At 41.1% G+C, this 6,124-nt stretch overlaps 1 pseudogene across 1 annotated transcript; it reads left to right on the top strand.

The window, feature by feature from the left end:
* The first annotated feature begins 5,371 nt into the window (after nt 1-5,371).
* On the top strand, nt 5,372-5,824 carry LOC104665673 (annotated as a pseudogene). The gene has a single exon (XR_748442.2). The product of XR_748442.2 is annotated as a peptidyl-prolyl cis-trans isomerase NIMA-interacting 4 pseudogene (transcript).
* Nucleotides 5,825-6,124: the final 300 nt, after the last annotated feature.

Raw genomic sequence — 6,124 nt, 5'->3', positions numbered from 1 at the left:
CTTCTATAAAAAAGTCCACTTCCATTAGCAAAGTAAAATTCTTCTAACCTTAAACTTTGAAGTGGGCTAATCTTAAATCTGATTGAAGGAAAAAAATTTGATACATCATAGCTTTGTCTCCTTGTCTATTTTACATTGTATTACATTATGTATTACATTACATAAGTTACATTAATAATTTATTCATCTAGCAACGTTAAGAGAATGTGTTCTAGGGGAATTTTCCAGATAGCTCAAACTTGCCATTATGCATCCAGCTATAAAAATCAAATCAAATCAAAACAAAACAAGAAGTTTTTAAAAACGATTACATCTTGAATGTAAAGGGGCATACAATTTAATCTTTGCTCAGTGTCTTAGGGTCCTCATTATGAATGTCAGGTAAGGTGAAAGACTGAAATAAAATGATAGCCCCAGAGACTATTTCATGACACAAAATGGCCCCAGACTATTCTGTCTTGATACCTGAGTTCTTCTCTTTTTTTCTCATAAGGTTTTATTTCTAAAGTTACCCCAACCTTTCCTTTGTCAAAGGGTTCCAGAGTTCATCTTTACCATTGCTTACTTCTAGGTTCTCAGTTGGGTTCTATGTCCTTCATGGCTCTATTTGTGATACACTGGAAAGAGGAGATTTTATGGTCTTTTCTCCTTCTCCGGATCTCTCCTGTTTGAAGAAATAAGTTGACCGACGCTTTATAGAAATGGGTATTTAAATAAACTCAGTGATTTTTGAAGGAAGTGGGGAGATGGCAGGCAAATACATCTTGTAGAATTCACATTGTGTGGAACCTGCTGTTAGCATCTCAGCAAACTCAACAAGAACTGAGTCAGTGAATAGACCTTCAAATGTGGAACTACTCTAGAGACTGAGACCCATTTATAACTGTCTTTCTCTTTCATCTGGTTTCAAATCCCTTCCCTAAGAATCTACTCTAAGTTACATATTCAAGGCAGGGTAGTGACTTCATAAGCAGAGAGGTAGAGGCAGTACAAGGGAACGTCACTATCCTTCAAAAGACAACCTGTCATCTCAAGGTCCTTGCTGGCAGGGGAGGTGCCTCTGAGGAGCAGTTGACCCAGAATTCTTCATTCTGAGTTTCTCTTCCTAGGGCTCCACGTGTTGATCTTGGGGAGACATGGTTCCTCTCTGACTCTGGCCCAAGCCTCGGTACAGCCCAGGGACTTGATATCCACAGCGCAGTTGAGTCATTGCAGGATCTTGCAAAAGATTTGATAATAGATGTGACACCTTTCTGTCCACTTGTCTCACTTGACTTGGAACTTCTCGAAGGCAAACAATGTCTGTATCTCAAGCACATAATGATCAATGGTCCTTCCTCATCAAATGTTTGTTAAGGACATAGCTGCAGTGGATCCTTTTGGGAATTTCTTCTTGTTTGTTCAGTTCAGCACTGAATACAGATATTGACACAAGCTGAGGCTACCTAGAATTACTATTAATCTGATAACTTTTAGTGCATCAATTTTTATTGTTTGTTTTTTTCTAGAGACAGGGTATTGCTCTATTACCCAGGCTGGAGTGCAGTGGCATGATCATAACTCACTGCAACCTCGACCTCCTGGGCTCAAGAGATCCTCCCACCTCAGCCTCTCAATGTGCTGGGATTACAGGAATGAGCCATTGTGCCCTGCCCAACATTGTTTTTAAAATGGCAGATTAAAATAAGAAAATCTTTGATGTTCATGAGATGGAAAGCGATAAGGGTCAGAATATATATTTCAAAGTATACACTTTTACCTCAAATTAACTTGTGTTTTAAACACAACAGAGATGATACTGAAGTGTAGATGCTTATATTATAGATGCTTAATATTTTTTAAGTAATAAATCAAAATGAGGAGGAGCTTGAAGGATCTTTGCTTCACTTAATTCTAATGATTGTTCTATAATAGCAAGTTTCACACCGTAACCATCAGAGTTAAATCTCATTAGGTGTGAGGACAAGCAGATACCATTGTTACCTTTAGAGAAGTTACCGCTTGATTAAACTTTTTAGCTGAATGAATTTTTAATGTTTTCCCCTATAGTTAGCCCCAATTCACTCCAGTTTAGAATGAAATTTTAGTCTAACATTAGAAAAGGGAGGTTTAAATTCCATTTGGACACACAGAAAGTGCTTGGATAGACTTGTAGGGGGGAAAACGTGGTTTTAGTTGTTTGCCGCAAACTATTAAGATGTTTAAACAGATGGTGATCACAGTCACATGTCCTGGTGAAATGGAATTTCCTTTTCATAAATTCCTTGCAGCTTCCTCCTGATTATAATAGGCTTATGACTTGGATTATCAGATTTTTATATACTTCCACATCTGCAATGATATGCACGCTGCCCCAGCACTGGCCTCAGACAGGTTTAAAGCCATTTTGCAAATTCCTTGAAGGCTAGCTAACACAACTCGATCCCAACCCCCAACCCCCTGAAACCTTTTGACCTGTAATGGTTTCTCCTCTTTCTGCTGGCTTTTCTGCAGATACTCTGTTACATACAGCACTGGGACAATGCCAATACAAATTTCACTTAAAAAAATAAATTTAACTATGCCTAGTTATTTATAATTTTTAACAAAATCTTTTTCCCTTCTTCCCTTTCACCTTCTCTTTAAAGATGTTTCCCTGATGCCCTTTCTGATTTCATTAGGTTTGTTTTTGTTTTTGTTTTTGTTTTTAACAGAGTCTTGCTCTGTCGCACAGGCTAGAGTGCAGTGGTATGATCTCGGCTCACTGCAACCTCCGCCTCGCGGGTTCAAGTGATTCTCATGCCTCTGCCTCCCCTGTAGCTGGGATTACAGGCGCCCACCACCATGTCCGGCTAATTTTTGTATTTTTAGTAGAGACTGAATTTCACCATGTTGGCCAGACTGGTCTCGAACTCCTGGCCTCAAGTGATCCACCTGCCCTGGCTTCCCAAAGTTCTGGGATTACAGGCGTGAGCCACCGCGCCCAATTGCATTACTTCTTTATCTTCCCCGTGACCTAGCTTTTGAGTAACAAGTTCCTACTATTGAGTGTTATAGTTTTCAAAGAAGAGAGTCTGAGAGTTCAATACAAAACAGTTTTAGCTCTCATTCCACATATATTTAGATGAATAGAAACTAAGTTCTATAAATACATAAGGTGGTAGATAGGGTTAGTTAGCCCTTTAATAGTTCTAAATAACCGTTCATGGTAGGTGCAGTGGCTCACGCCTATAATCCCAGCACTTTGGAAGGCTGAGGAGAAAAGATCCTTTGAGGTCAGGAGCTCGAGACCAGCCTGGACAACATGGTGAGAGTCATCTCTATAAAAGTAAAGTACCACAGTGTCTTAATTTTAAAAAGAAACAAAAACAGTTTACTTCTCCTGTAAATGCAAGGTTGTTAGATTTGTGTACTTAGAAAGTTTGTGAAATATTCCTTAAGTGTAAGGAGAATGTAAATTTGGAAGTTTATTGTGGAACCAGCTTTTTGTGATTTTACAATAGATGGAGAAGCCATTCATGTACCAGCTTTCCTGTTGTGGTGTCTTTTTATAAGCCAGGCACTGTCCTAGGCACTTTGCATACATTAATTCATCTATTAATCATAACAGTCCTACAGAGAAGGCGCTATTGTTACCCACATTTCAATAGGTTAGGTAACTTACTTAAGATCTGAATGGAGTGGACAGCTAGAAATCTCCAGGCACAGGACTCCATTCAGATCTGAGTGAAGCCACAGCTTGTACTTTGTCCCATTGGGCTCCATTGCCCATGTGCTGTGAGCTGACTTGTTTCTCTTCTCACTGTGTCTCAAATGCCTGAAATATTACTAACTGAGATTTATTCTTTTATGTTAAGACATAGTCCCTAGTTAAAATACCAACCCTTTGGGTGGCTCAGCAGGTTAAGCTGTCTTAGTCATTAATAACATTTAGTGTGAGCTAATGCATTAGAGTCTTCCTACTGTGATTAACTTTAGCTAAAAATAGCAGGGAACAAGTAAAAGACAAACCAGTCTCCACTAGGTGAAGATAGGTGTGTCCTTCTTTTGGCTTATGGGGATTGGTGATTTCATATCAACAGGAATTTCATATTTTACTAGTTATTGGATTAGGTGCCTTTTTGGTGATATGATTTCATATGTAGCCTCTCAGAATAATTGAATTAAATACTTTGAAGTGTGTGAAGCCAGTGAACAAACCTTTATTTGAAGACTAAACGTTCAACTTTGGTGTTCAGCTTTGTAGAAAACCAAACAAAACCTTCTTTATTTTTAGCTTAGGTCTCCCAAAAGTGGGATTTAAAAGGTAACCCAGGTTGTTAGGAGAAACTGATCGTGGCGTTGGCTCATGTTGCAATTTCCAATGTTTTAAATTGGGATTCATGGTTCCTTCTTTTTTTTTTTTTTTTGAGACGGAGTCTCGCTCAGTCACCCAGGCTGGAGTGCAGTGGCGCGATCTTGGCTCACTGCAAGCTCTGCCTCCCGGGTTCACGCCATTCTCCTGCCTCAGCCTCCCGAGTAGCTGGGACTACAGGCGCCCGCCGCCACGCCTGTAGTGTAGGCTAATTTTTTGCATTTTTAGTAGAGACAGGGTTTCACCGTGTTAGCCAGGATGGTCTCGATCTCCTGACCTCGTGATCCGCCCGCCTCAGCCTCCCAAAGTGCTGGGATTACAGGCGTGAGCCACCGCGCCCGGCCTCATGGCTCCTTCTTTTAGGGCAGCATTTCAGTTGTATCTGCGTAGCTTTTCCTAGAAAATATGAGGCCGAGGTGGGCAGATCACGAGGTCAGGAGATCGAGACCAACCTGGCTAACACGGTGAAACCCCCCGTCTCTACTAAAAATAGCCAGGTGTGGTGGCAGGCGCCTGTAGTCCCAGCTACTCAGGAGGCTGAGGCAGGAGAATGGTGTGAACTCAGGAGGCAGAGCTAGGAGCGAGCCAAGATCGTGCCACTGCACTCCAGCCTTGGCGACAGAGCCAGACTCCGTCTCAAAAAAAAAAAAAAGAAAATCTGCTTACTTGAAGCCTTTGGAAAACTAGGAGATTTTACATATTATTTTTAAATGGCATTTTAAGGTGCTCCCACTAACAGTTTTGTTAGAAGGTAGAAACATCAAGTGAAGGATAGAAATGAAAATGAACTAAGTGAACAATCGGCAACATTTCACTTCCTTGCCAAGCAATGGAGACAGATGACCTCCAGCTCACAGTTCTCACAATTCCCCCTCAGGCCACGTCTGTGCCACTTGTCACCTCCTGCACCGCTTTCAACATGTGCTGCCCTTGGCCACAGGTACGGGCAAGTGAGGAAAGATGGGAGACTCACAGCACCGCTCCCTACCTGGCTCCAGGTGTGTTAAGACTGTTTCTGCTTAAGAACCATGGCAGAGTTCAACAACAAGCTTCCAAGATGCCGCCCAAAGGAAAAAGTGGTTCTGTAAAAGCGGGGAAAGGGGGAGCAGCCTCTGGGAGTGACAGTGCTGACAAGAAGGCTCAAGGTCCCAAAGGTGGTGGCAATGCAGTAAAGGTCAGACACATTCTATGTGAAAAACATGGCAAAATCATGGAAGCCATGGAAAAGTTAAAGTCTGGGATGAGATTCAATGAAGTGGCCTCACAGTATAGTGAAGATAAAGCCAGGCAAGGGGGCGACTTGGGTTGGATGACCAGAGGGTCCATGGTGGGACCATTTCAAGAAGCAGCATTTGCCTTGCCTGTAAGTGGGATGGATAAGCCTGTGTTTACAGACCCACCGGTTAAGACAAAATTTGGATATCATATTATTATGGTTGAAGGAAGAAAATAAAATCATATGAAAGACTGAAAAAAAAAAAAAAAAAAAAAGAACCATGGCAATAGTTTGTGTTATCTGGATCAATGTAATTCCCTTGTTATAATTAAACAAAAAAACTTAAACACAATTAAATTCAAGGAATCTGGCCAAGAAGTTGAGTGTTTCTGAGAGGTATTATTAACTGATCTGACCACTTCAGGCACTAAAATCCTGGCTGAAACATTCAGTCATGGTACACCCAGGCCAGATTGTTTTTGACAACAATGCCTGAAAGGGTTTCATTTCACATGGGAAATTGGAAGGCAATGAAAGAACAAATTGAAATGAACAGAACCCAAACAGCTCAGTGT

Source organism: Rhinopithecus roxellana, chromosome 11, assembly GCF_007565055.1.
Source record: "Rhinopithecus roxellana isolate Shanxi Qingling chromosome 11, ASM756505v1, whole genome shotgun sequence".
Classification (NCBI taxonomy): Eukaryota; Metazoa; Chordata; class Mammalia; order Primates; family Cercopithecidae; genus Rhinopithecus; species Rhinopithecus roxellana.
The sequence above is the reverse complement of the archived record's forward strand: the minus strand, read 5'-3'. Positions and strand labels throughout refer to the sequence as shown.